Below are 13971 nucleotides of genomic sequence, written 5' to 3'. Positions count from 1 at the left end.
ATCCATCAAATGCACTGCCCTGTACAACCTGACCCTTGCCCTGCTCTGCTCTATTCTACCTGTTCTGCTTTGTCTTGTTCTGCCCTGTACTGATCTGTACTGTTCTGCTCTGCTCTTGCATTGTTTTGTTTTGCTCTGCTTTTGTCTGAATTATGAAGAAGAAGAAATGATCGAGGATATATCATACTGACTCAAAGTCAGTCTTAGAGTATGTATCACTGGTCGCAGACCAGTATCAACCGACTCGAAGTCAGCTTCATAGTAAGTACCACTCCTACCATTGGTCCCAGACCAGTATTGCAGTCTCAGAGAGTGTACCACTGGTCCCAGACTAGTCTCAACCGACCCGAAGTCAGCGTCATAGTATGTACCACTCTCACTGGTCCCAGACCAGTACTGCACTGACATGAAGTTAGTCTCGGAGTATGTACCACTGGTCCCAGACTAGTCTCAACCGACCCGAAGTCAGCATCATAGTATGGTACAACTCCTACCATTGGTCCCAAACCAGTATCACAGCCTCAGAGAGTGTACCACTGGTCCCAGACCAGTCTCAACCAACCCGAAGTCAGCATCATAGTATGTACCACTCTCACTGGTCCCATAACAGTATTGTACTGACACAAAGTCAGTCTCAAAGTATGTACCACTGGTCCCAGACCAGTCTCAACCAACCTAAAGTCAATGTCATAGTATGGTACAACTCCTACCACTGGTTCCAGACCAGTATCATTGATCCCAGATCAATGGAGGTCATCCTAGCGTAGGGAGTATGGTAGATACAATGATGCGTCTGTCGATACTACTATGGTCCCTAACTTGATTTCCCTGCTCATTGATCATATGAGAGGTACTTCCCATGAGTCCCAAACTGCATGGGTAGGATGCCTCGACAGGAGAACTAATAAATCCTGTCCTCACAGGAGAACACATCAATCCTGCTACAATCACCATGGAGAACACATCAATCCAGGCCGCCATGGAGAACGCATCAATCCAGGCCTCACAGGAGAACACATCAATCCTGCTATAGTCGCCATGGAGAACACATCAATCCAGGCCTCACAGGAGAGCACACCAATCCTGTTACAATTGCCATGGAGAACACATCAATCCAGGCCTCACAAGAGAACACATCAATCCTGCTACAATCGCCATGGAGAACACATCAATCCAAGCCTCACAGGAGAACACATCAATCATGCTACACATGAGAGCGAATCATCCTATTCCACAAGAGAGCGAATCATCTTGTCCCACAAGAGAGTGAATCATCTTGTTCTAGTGTGCACCACCAGGGGAGGGTGAGTCACCCTTTGGTCATATGTTGCTCCAGTAAGAACCGCAAGCCCTCAGAGCTCCCAAAGCTCAATGTATGCAACATGCAGGGCCCTTGTACAAGGGTTTCTTGACAACTCCAAGTCATTTGGGAAAATCACAGATTATATCTTTCCTTGGGACTTTGACAAGGTGTATCAACCTGTACATCATCTTAATGCGATGGAGCCTCCTTTTTCATTGACTTACCATATCCTAGATGATGTCTATCTACTAGAGCAATCGACGAATACAGGATTCCTCAATAATCGAATCCCACCTCTGGTTGTTACAGAGAATCATAGTGGTATCCAATGTAAATCAAAACAACTCACTGAAGAGATTTCACAACCAGACTGCCTCACAGGAGGCCATGCTAGCAGCAATATACTCTACTTCGGCAGTGCTCAAAGCCACCGGCTTCTGCTTCCTGCTCATCCAGGATATTGAAGCAGATCCCAAGGTGAAACAACACTAAAAGGTGCTCCAGTGATCCTCCACACTACCTGCCTAATTAGTATTTGAATAATCATGTAGTTTCATATTTCCGGTAGTGTATCTCAATCCATGAGAGATTGTGTCCTGAAGACATCTTAGAAGATTCTTGACACTAATCTAGTGAGGCTCAACCTATATGAGCTCACAATGCTAACTGCAAAACATATGTTCGGATGGAGGTTCACCAAGAACATCAACGCGAATGAGAGTTTGAGACTCAGAGGCATTTCCCAAATCTGGTTCGACATCACTACCATATAACTTCTGAAAGTTAAGATCCTCAAGGTAGTCACAGGCTTGCAGTCCACCATACCAAATCTTTCCAGAATCTTCACCACATATTTTCCTTGGGATAGGAAAATTTCCCTTGGCTTTTGCCACACTTCAAGTCCTTGGTCCTTCATTTCAAATTCTGAAGCCAACTCCCTCTTACATTTTTGAATGAGAGGGTGTGCACCTGTTAGAAAGAGGTCATCTACATACAACACTAGTATGATAGGCTTGTCATCTTCAACCTTAAAGTAAAGGTTAGGATCGACTTCACTCCTAGTGAATCCCAGCTTCATCAAGTAGCTATCGATCCTCTCATACCATGCTCAGGGTGCTTGCTTCAACCCATAGAGAGCCTTCTTCAACCCGCATACATGAGATTTTCAATCATAAATCTCAAATCCTTCGGGTTGCTCCACATAGACCTATTCTTTGATCGAACCATGCAAGAACACAATCTTGACATCCATCTGATGTAGGTTCCATCCTTGTGAAGCCACAAGGGCTATGATCAAGCAGATGGTCGTATATCTGGCAACAGGTGAATCATAGTCTATACCTTCCTTCTGGGAGAAGCCACGAGCAACAAAATGAGCCTTATACTTTTCCGTACTTCCATCTACTGCATGCTTTATCTTGTAAAGCCATTTAGAACTGACAACTTTCTTGTTCGGGGGTCTAGGAACTACTTCCCAGTCATCATTCTTCATAATAAACTCATGTTCTTCGGTCATAGCATCCTTCGATATTTGATGCTTGATGGCATCTGAGAATGATGAAGGCTCTTTTGTATAATCGTGCTCATGATGGTCAGGTATCCCTGACACCTGTTAAGTTTCTTACTTTCACGGAAGGTTCCTCAGGGTGCAGCATGTCCTTCAGCATCATCAAGTATCCCTAAGCCATGGAGGCCTCTTCATAGAAGAGGGAGGCTCAGGTGGAGAAATAGGATCCATGGGTACCTTCACATCAGGCATTGTTACATCATCTACCCATAGAGACAGCTTCCACAATCGTATGGTTCTTCCTTTCCGCCACACCATTCTAGTCAGCAGTATGTGGTGTAGTAGTCTCCCTCTTAATCCCAGCCTCAGATATGCCTGAGTGAACCAACTGTAATATATCGGAGGTCTTCCTTAGGCTTGAGGGGAATGGTCACCTTTTAAGGTTTCCTTCGGTACATCCCGAACATACACCTTCTTTTTCTACTTGGAATTCGGGCATCCCTGTTACCATATGTCTTACATCAGGTAGAGCTTTATAATGAAGGTGGGCAAACCTCCGATGCCAAAGTTCGGACTGAAGAGATGTTTCATAAGATATGACACCTAGCAGACTTCCATCGACCTGATATAATGAATCAACATGAAACCCAAGAGTAAAGGCATATTTAACATTATTATTCCATATACGTACCTTGCCATCACTGAAGGTTACCTTGTAGCCTTTGTCTTCCATTGCCGAGATGGACACCAGGTTCTTTTTGAGGTCAGGTGCATTTAATACATCCTGGAATTTCTAGCCTTCTTGAATTGTTGTCCTCTTCCTTGATTCCCAGCTCTCCTCTTACCTTTGTTATTGAATTTGTCATTCCTTTGATTGCCATCAAAGGGATTTTGATCATCGTCACGGTGAGAGTCCTTTCTATCAGGGCATTCCCTTGCATAGTGACCTGCTTTATTGCAAATGTAACATTGCCTTTTCTTCCACCCTTAGGTCCAACCTTTCTTTTCGATTTAAACCTGGAATTATTTCTTTTCTTAGCATTAGAAGAAAAGGCAGTAGGGGGACCTTTAGGCATATGCATTTCTTGCTTTTCTACCCTTGTTTCTTCTTGAATGCATCTAGCCATTAATTCCTCAAAACCAGGAATTACATTATTGTTCAGAAGAGTAGTCTTGAACACGTACCATTCGGATGGTAATCCTCCAAGAGTTGTGAGTGCCATTTCTCTATCAATAATAGTCTCCCCAATAGATAGGAGATCGTTCTTGATCTCGGTGATTCTTAAGAAGTATGCTTGCATACTCTCATCTTTACCCTTCTTGATTTCCCTCAGCTTATTTTTAAGAAACAAAACTTGATTTACATCATTAACTTTAAGTAACCTCACCATTCTATCGTAGATTTCCTTGGAGGTGTCTAGTTTAGAGATGTAGGCCACCAAGCGCTTATCGATAGAGCCCCAGATGATCTTCTTCGCTTTAATTTCTCCGTTCTTCCATTTGTTCCTGGCAACAGGAGGTGCATTTGATGGAGGCTCAACAATATTGCCTCTCACATGATCCAACACTCCTTGATCCTCAAGGGTTAGATCGACAAACGTCTTCCATCCATGATATTCAGATTTCTTACGGAGCTTGTCTTCGGTAGGAAAGAGTGTTGAGGATCCCATAGTTCTTTTAGGATAGCCTTGCCAATCTTCTCTTCGATGATTGCTCTTGCTCTTGCTCGGGCTTTGTCTTCACCTCAACTTTGATACCATGTTAAGTTATGGTATGTTCTATGCTTATAACAGTTTACTTCTTTTTCTTATTATATTCTACAGATTAGCAATCACATGTACATAAAGTAAATTGCAGATAGAACATTAAACGATCAATATAAAACAAGCCAAGACAAGAGACACAAGATGTGTCGGCTAGCCAGGGACAAACCCCACAATGTGTGGGGAAACCCTTTGATCAAATCTTCTTTTATCTTCAATAATTCAACAGAGAGAAATAGTACAATAAATTTGATTTATATTAGCAATAGCAAATGCTAGATCAGCAACATCTGCATTAGCGGCTTCATCATCAAACTAGGGCAAATGATATCTCACAAACCGATCGTAGGATCGACTTGATTCCACCACCAAAAGTTGTGGCTTTCAGAGGAGGTTCAGATGAAACTACATCATAGTTTAGATGAGGAGATATTCTAGTCCACGTAGGTCAAACTTTACTTCTGCAGTTGCAACTTTAGTTTCGGCAGCTTCTAGCTTCAAACTAGGGCAGTCGATATCTTGCAAACCGTTCGTCGGATTGACTTGATTCCACCACCAAAAGTTGCGGCTTTTAGAGGAGGTTCAAATGAACCTACAACATAGTTCATATGAGGAGATCTTCTAGTCCATGCTGGTCAATCTTTGCTTCTGCAGTTGCAGCTTTAATTTTGGCAGCTTTCGGCTTCAAACTATGGCAGTCGATATCTTGCAAACCGTCTGTCGGATTGACTTGATTCCACCACCAAACATTGTGGATTTCAGAGGAGGTTCAAATGAACCTACAACGCAGTTCACATGAGGAGATCTTGTAGTCCACGCAAGTCAATCTTTACTTCTGCAGTTACAACTTCAGTTTCGGCAGCTTCCAGCTTCAAACTAGGGTAGTCGATATCTTGCAAACCGTCCGTCGGATTGACTTGATTCCACCACCAAAAGTTGCGGATTTCGGAGGAGGTTTAGATGAACCTACAACACAGTTCATATGAGGAGATATTATAGTCCACGCAGGTCAATCTTTACTTCTGCAGTTGTAGCTTCAGTTTCAGGAGCTTCCAGCTTCACATGTGTGAGGGAGAGACCCTTTTCTGCGCAGTAGAGAAGAGACTCTTTTCTGCACAGTAGAGAGAGAGAGATGTGATGAGATTAGTGTGTGAAAATGAGGAAAATTCCTCCTGTATTTATACACAATGTTGGTGTTTGAATAGATGCGACTGTTGGGCTTCTGAGCCTACATGAGTTGTAGGATGGCTTGATAATAATTCCATAATCAAAATAAATTCATATCTCCATGAATGCTTATCGGAATCGGATGATCTTTATATCAATCCTACACCTCTCGATGAGAGGAATCTAATAAAATATTATTAGCCATGAATAAGATGACCCACATGAATTTTTGCCTTGGTTGCCAATTTTAACACGGGAAGACATGAACATTGGGGAATTGATACTTGGGCAGGTTTGATTCCCAGAGACCTATCTTATCTGGATGATTCAAGTAGATATCTCAGTATTTGCAATGAAATTTCAAAAGGTTTTCATCAAAGGTGAGGTCCTTTATCTGGAAGTTTTTGTCGGCCAGGGGAAGATGGTCTAGATCTCTGTGAGGAGTGGTAACTGGCATGACATTTAGGCGACTGGGGTGTCCATCCTTGGTTCTTGTGGATTCAAGGGCGAGGGCAAGGTATTTTTGGGGAATTATGGATAAATGGGTTGTCTCAAAGAGTGTCAAGGCTGTCAAACGACTTAATTTCCCTAAATTACTTAATTCTTATAGCAATTCAGTTTAGGTTTAGTATGGAAAACATGGTTTCTTAGTTTAAACAAGGTAAGTACCTGGTTATGGTTGCATGGAGAGACAAATGGCTCTGGTGCACTGTTTGCATGGAGCGCACGGGTCTGTAATGGCAATCTGGAGTTCAACGGCTTCTGTAGGTTGATGGTTGGATGCAGGGTGATGACTCAAACATACTCTGAATGTGCATGAAGAACAAAAGGTTCTTTTTTTTGGTAAAACAAAAATAACAAATATTTTTGGGCTTATTGGCAAAGTCAATGCTTTTGCCGCGTATAATGGAAATGAGACAGTTGGCGGCAATCGATGGAAGTGATGTTTTGTCATTTAGAGAAGGTGGTAAGTGGAGGCGGTAAGCGGGATCTATCACACCACTTATGAGGGTATGGTAGTATTGGGAGAGGTCTGCCCGATGCCATTCATTGGGTGACACATAGCGGCAGGGTGTACAATAAAACCGCTCACATCTGGCGGGTAAAGTTCGGCATCGGAAGCTGCCCAATATGAGCATCAGTCGTCAGATCTGAAGGGGTCAGATTGTATGGTGGTTGGGGAAGGGACTTGCTCGGGATTAAATGGAGGGGCCCGATAGGATAATAACTATGGATTTAGGGAGATTAATGATGTCGGGGGCAATGTGATTGGAGGAAGGCTCTTAATTAATCACTGGTTGATTAATTAATTCCTTTTTTAATGCAGCAGAGGATTATAGGATTTAATTGATCACAGATAGATTAATTAATCTATCTAATTTTTCCATTATTAAGGTTTATATTTCAAACCGGGGTGGGATATTAATATAAGGGATTTTAATAATGTACACAGGGACAGGGTGTATTTTCTGGGAGTTAACTATAATAAATTAATGTTAATATGATATGGAAACGGGGATAAGAATGCACTAAGTAAAATGTTGTGAAATATATTCTCATTTTTGTATTTAAACATTATAACTTAGGCTTAGGTGCATTTTGTGGGTTTTCTTGTATGAAGGGGTTTTGTATGAGGGTAATTACTTTTCCTAAGCAAATAGTGATTTTACTCTAGGAAAATGGGTTTTTAGGGGAAATGAGTGAATGATGAAGGGGGTTAATGTTGATGAGGGGGGTTTTAGCACTTGGAACCTGTAAGTCATTGGGCCTAGGGTCCGCTCCCTCCAAAAGTCAGAGAAATGCTTTAAGCCCCTTAGACTTAAGGTTTTAGGCGCTTATATTGTTATTTGTGGGAAATTAATGAAATTAGGGGTAAAAGGAATGAGGAAATTAATAACTTGACTTTGTAAATGTCTCATTGTTATCCATACTTTTAAAGTAATATGTTGATGAAAGTAAATGATATGAGTTTCAACTAATCATTCATCATACATAATTCTGCAACCATTCATCTACTTACCCACCTACACATTCTACCATTTTTTCTACTTTTTATTAGGGTGCACTTAAACTGGCAAACCCTTATCAAACTTTTCTTTACTTTTACAATGGAAATATATCTAAATCTAACCTTATTACATCCAGGGGCTCAGATTAAACAATTGAACTACTTTTATTCATTCTACCTAATCTAATTATCTGCCAAGATTACACTATTTGGTCAGATATTTATTCTTTATCTATCAACACGAAATTCAAAACATGAAATAGCCAAGTTTGCACTATTTGACCATTCATGGATTGTGGCATATCTGACAAGCTGCACACAACCTTTTATTTTTTACATCAAAGTAAATAGTAGTGGCATTTGGACTTGCACACTTTCATGGTATTCTTTTGCTTGGGGTTCATTTTTCATCTTTTTTGACCTTTTTCATTCTTTTTGTCTTCGATTTTTCTTTTAGGACATACCCTCTTTACATTTTTTATTTTTTTTTTATTTTTACAAATATGGAAAACATTTGCAGAAAGCAAAGGTATGTACATATTACAGAGATAAACTAAGTCATCATAGATTATGACACCTATTGGTATAGGAACATAACAGTGGCTCCACTTGGGGATGGCTTTCCCTGGTGGAAAGTTAAGAACTGTAGATCAATGGCCCTCTGAAAAACTGAGATTTTATTCTACAATTTCCCCTTTATTCTTCTGCTTTATCGATATTTATCACAGTGACACTTTTGAAGCTTAGAGCCTTCTCTTCAAGCTTCGACTCCAAAACTTTACCATCCAATCCATTCTAAACATTATGAAGGATATAGTATGTACAACTGAAACTGATAAAATTAGTAACTTGGATCAATATAGTGCTTCAACATTCGACCATTTATTGGTCCTCCTTCTACCTCTGCACCATTCAATTCTTTGAGAAAGTAAGCATTATTACCTCTGAAGGCATATATAATGTATGGACCTTTCCACAGGAAGTCAAACTTCCCATGCTTCCCTTTATCTTCCCTTCTGGAGTCCCACTTCAAAACTTTATCACCAAGATAGAAGTCTTCTGCCTTGGTTCTTTTATCAAAAACTTTCTTGAGTTTCTCCTGAAGTACTTGGGGTCTGATGTATACTTCCTCCCTGGTTTGCTACAAATGAATGGTCTGATTGATTCTCCTCTAAATATCATTTGGCTCAACTTGGGATTCCTGGGATAGTTTCATCACTGGAATTCCTACTGATGAAAGGAAAACTGCTTCCATCCCATAGACTAACTGATAAGTACTGGTACCAATGGATTTCTTAGTTGTAAGCATGTCTACCCACAAAGCATTGATCAGTTTCTTGTTCCGTGTTTTCTTATTGTCTTCCAGTAATTTTTTAATAATATTCATTAGGCTTTTTTTGGAAGATTCTGCAAGTCCATTCCCTTGTGGATAGTAGGCTGTAGAGAGACCAAGGGTTATATGGTATTTATGGTAGAAATCAATCATTCTCTTTCATTTAAAGGCTACAACATTGTCTGTGATAATTTTTTTAGGGAAACCAAATCTGGACAGAATATTGGCCTCTAGAAAACCTATGATGACAGTATCAATGGCTTGTCTGGAGGGAATGGCTTCTATCCATTTTGTAAAGTAAACTGTGGCAGTCAAGATTCACTTATGTTGAGCAGAAGAGGGGGGGTTAATTTCACCAATGAAGTCTAGACCCCACTGTTGAAAAGTTTTTTCAGTAGAAATAGGTTTCAAAGGTAAAGGCAGAAGTTTTCTTTTCCCTTCAAAGCTCTGACGCTTTTGGTAGGAGGTTACAAATTTTTTCACATTAGAAAAAAAGGTTGGCCAGTAAAATCCAGCTCGAGGGATTTTATCAGCTGTTTTCTTCCAATAGAGGTGTCCTCCACAATCACCTGCATGAAATTCTTGGAGTACTTTGTCAGATTCCTCCTTTAACAAACAATTCAACAGAATGCCTTCATGATTTTTCCAAAATAAAGTATTATCAATTATGCAGAATTTCAAAGATTTCATTTTCAAAAACCTACTCTTGGTTCTAGAAAACCCTAGAGGAGCTTGTAAATTTTGTAGAACGTATATTATATCAGCATACCAAGGTGAATCTAAAAAGGCCTGGCTGATCTGTGGAGTCGCCATCTCCTCTTCGTTATCTAGTTTTGCAATAAAATTTATACCTAGGGCTTGACAATTTGTTTCGGCCATAAGTTTGGCCAATCCCTAGCCTTTGATTAGTTTTGTCAGTTTGATCTCTATCTCATACTCTAATACGGTAGCTATCCACTTTCCCCTTTTCCCATCAACTCCATTCTGTGTTAGAATGTCTTTGAATACAACATTGGGAACATAAGCTACTATGTGAGGGTACAAGATATAGACTCTGAAATATTTGATAGGTTTTACCAAAACAAAAGCCTGTTTTTCCATTATGTTATACTTTAAGGATGCATCTCTTAGAGCTTTACTAAAGGAGGCTATTGGTTGTTCAAATCCCTGATCATTCTTCTGTAGTAAAACTGCAACAATACTATGTTCGGATGCAAAAGAAAAAATGATAAATTCTCTGTCAAACATTGGACTTATGAGGACTAGTGTTTGAGTCAAGGCTAATTTTATATCTTCAAATGATTTATTAGCCTCCACTGTCCATTTAATAGCCGAATCTTTTTTCAACATATTATTTATCATTCTAATTAGTTTAGCTAGGTTAGAGATAAATCTTCTCAAAAAGTTTATTTTTCCTAGAAATGCTTGAAGTTCTTTGATATTCCTGGGATGGGGTATCTACAAAATAGCTTCAATTCTTGTTGGGTCAATCTTGATACCATCTTTGGAGATAATGTGGCCTGACAATTTCCCTTCTTCCAACCCAAATAAAGATTTTTTAGGATTGAGAGAAATTCCATAGTTCCTGCATTTAATAAAGATCTACCTAAGATGATCCAGGTGTTGTTGATCTGATTTAGAGAATACTATGAGGTCATATAGGTAAATTACCAGGTATTTATGGATTTCTTTGGCAAAGGCTATGTCTATTGCTCTTTGAAAGTTGGCCCCTGCATTCTTAACCCAAAAGGCATTTTCACATACCTGAAAGTGCCCCATGGAGTTGTGAATGCAGTCTTTGCTTGGTCATCTGGGTGGACTAGGATTTGGTTATAATTGGAGAAACCATCTAGCAGTGAGATTCTAGAGGAACCCACTACCCTCTGTAATATGTGATCCATTTTTGGAAGAGGATAGTTATCTTTAAGTGAAACTTTATTCAAATTTCTAAGATCAACACACAACCTAATTTCACCCATTTTCTTTCTAGTGGGTACCAAATTGGAAACCCAGTCTGAGAACCTAATAGGTGCAATAATCCAAGCTTCATACATTATTTTAATCTCCTTTTCATTAGAAGGCAATAGAATAGGGTTAATTCTTCTAAGCTTCTGTCCAAAGGGCTTTTGATCTTCTTTTAATGGAATAGTGTGTTGTATTATGCTAGTATCATACAATTTCAGGTCTTCATAACTCCAAGCAAAAACTTCCTGAAATTCTTTCAGTAGTTCCACATATTTCAGTTTTTCATTGGGGGTTAATGATTTTGATAGCTTTATTAGTTTGGGATTCTCTTCAGATCCTATATTACATTCCTCAATGTTTGACTTCAAAGGTTCCATTTTAGGCTTTTTGGGAATATCATTTGAATCAAATAAGTCCTCCAAAGGAGTTAATCCCTTGGGTAAAAAATTATCTTTAAGGTTTATGACTTCATTTTCATCATCAATGACTTCATCAATTTCCATCTATTTTAGGTTGTGAATATCAGATTTTGTAAACTTTGTGGGGTGCGATCTATCTATCTGATCTTCTTATAGTTTATTAATTTCTACTTTATCAAAGCAATCAAAATCTATTGCTATGTCTATGTCTATGTTAGTATTTACAAATTCATTGTCTAAAGTTAAAAAATTATTGACTTGATGATCATTTTCAAACACTTGCCAGTTCTTTAAATTGTCAGGAATTGCAGGTCTATGCCTAACTTCAATAGTGTACTAATGGTTAGGCTCGAAAGGCAACTTACAAGTACTAGAAAACATGGCTAAGCTGTGAGCCTGCATGTTGTGTTTTCTGGGGATAATAGCAAGTTTGGTTTCTAAAAAGGTATTTAGTATTTCTATTATTATTCCTCTATAAAATCCTAGCCTAGGATCCTTGGTCATGTAAATAGCTTTAATTTGTTTGATCACTAACTCAGAATCTCCCATGATAGAGACTCTGATGGCTCCTAACCTTTTAACCAGTTTCAGTCCTAACAGAAGTGCTTCATATTCAGCCATATTGTTTGTACATTTAAAGTTTAGTCTGTAGGCATGGCCCTTTGCATGATCATTTTCTAAGTTATAAATCCATACACCTGCTCCTGCACCTAGCTTATTTGCCGAACCATCAAATTCAAGATTCCATAAGATTTCATGTTCATAATTTTCATCTGGAGTAGTGGAATCCTTCTTAACTAGGGCATCTAGATTTTCTTTATTATCTGATATCTCATGAATTTGGACATTTGAATTTTCTTTTGCAATTTATTTTGGTTTTGCTGTTATATCACTTGGAGTATCTTCTAGATTAGTTTCAGCATTGTAAAGAATAAAAGAATCCATGTCAGAATGTATTGAATATATAGGAAAGTTTTGAGGCTTCTCTTGACTACTTACTACATACTTCATCAAAGTTTCTCTATACAATTTCTTGGGATGTCCAAAGACTGAAATGGTAGCATAAGACATATCCAATTGCAGAGATCCTTGGAGTTTAGCACCCCAGGATCTGGATAACAGCATGCCATACTTGGGTGGTATATTAGCAACAACAATGTCCATGAGTATAGTTTTGGCAGGGTACTGAACTAGGGAGACACACAAATCTTTTATGAGACCTAAACATTTAACTTGGCTTGAATCAAAGGAGAATAGATCTTTATAAGGTTTGGTGATATCCAAGTTAAGTTTTTTCATTATAGACTTAGGCATAAGATTGTGTGAGGCTCTAGAGTCCAGCATGGCATTGTGTAGGATTTTGTCATGGATGTTAAGGCTGATGTAGAAAGGTGGTATCCCTCCTTCAACTGGATTTCCATTAACATCTTGTCTGAAAAGTAACTCAGGTTGGTCATCAAATAGATTCACAAAATCTTCATTTTCAGCATAGTTAAGAGATTTACTAATTTGAGATCTGTAGGTTTCATGTTTGATCAATTTTGTCAGAGGCACTGAAGTTCTGAGCTTGGCCACCTCTGCTCCCAAACTGAAAGGTAGAGGGGATTTATCTGTTTGAATATTTGGAATTTTAGAGCCAAAGCTCTGAGTAGTGTGTTTTTCTTTTTCATTGTTAGGAGTATTTTCAATTGGATTTTCTAATATGATTTCTGGAGGCTATTCCACTGTTCCTTTGAGGGGGACTGAAGTGGAAGGTTGCTCATTAATAGGCTGGTTATCTGTTACATCTTCAATAGTGGGGCTAAGAGGATTTTGATGTGGTCTAGAAATGATTTGTAAGGTTTTTGTAACTTGAGGATTCTGATTTGTAGCTTTTCCTTTCTTAGGCTGGCTAGGCATTGATTTTTTATTCTGATTGGGAACATCAAGGTTCTTTTTTCTCCTTAAGTTGTACTATTTATGAACATAAAAAATAGTAGAGTCATACCCTTGCTTATAGTCGAAAGATTCTCCTATTTGAGTTTGTAACTGTTGAAGCATATATAATTCTTGATCATCCTGAGTTAGAAAAATAGTTTCTTAATCATCTAGGCCCATCAAATTTATCTGAGTGTCTTGTTTAGGGTCTTCTAGGTGTGAGGTCTTTGCATAGTTTTCTTGGAAAGGTGGTCTACTGTTCTGATCAGGACCATTCTTGCTAGTGTTTTGGTTCTGGTTTTTCCTAAAATTTGGATTCCTCACTGGATTAGCTGTTGGTTATCCTAGTGACGTTTCCTTTTATATTGTATCCATCAACCTTTCCATTCCTTTGGACAAAGCATCCATTTTTTGGTCAAAGGGTGAAGTTTCATCTTTCAAGGGTATTCTTCTCTCACTTCTAGTTCTCGCTCTTTTGGCAAGTAGATTAGCTTCAATGCTTACTGCCACACTTTGCATTTCTTCCAAAGTGGGGGGATTTCTTTCTCTTAATTGAAAAGCCATATCTGTGTCAAATCCATCCAGAAAT

This window comes from Pinus tabuliformis, chromosome 9 (genome assembly GCF_031772625.1).
Source record: "Pinus tabuliformis cultivar Carrire ecotype Pingquan chromosome 9, CPIR1, whole genome shotgun sequence".
Classification (NCBI taxonomy): domain Eukaryota; kingdom Viridiplantae; phylum Streptophyta; class Pinopsida; order Pinales; family Pinaceae; genus Pinus; species Pinus tabuliformis.
This window is presented reverse-complemented; position numbering follows the sequence as displayed.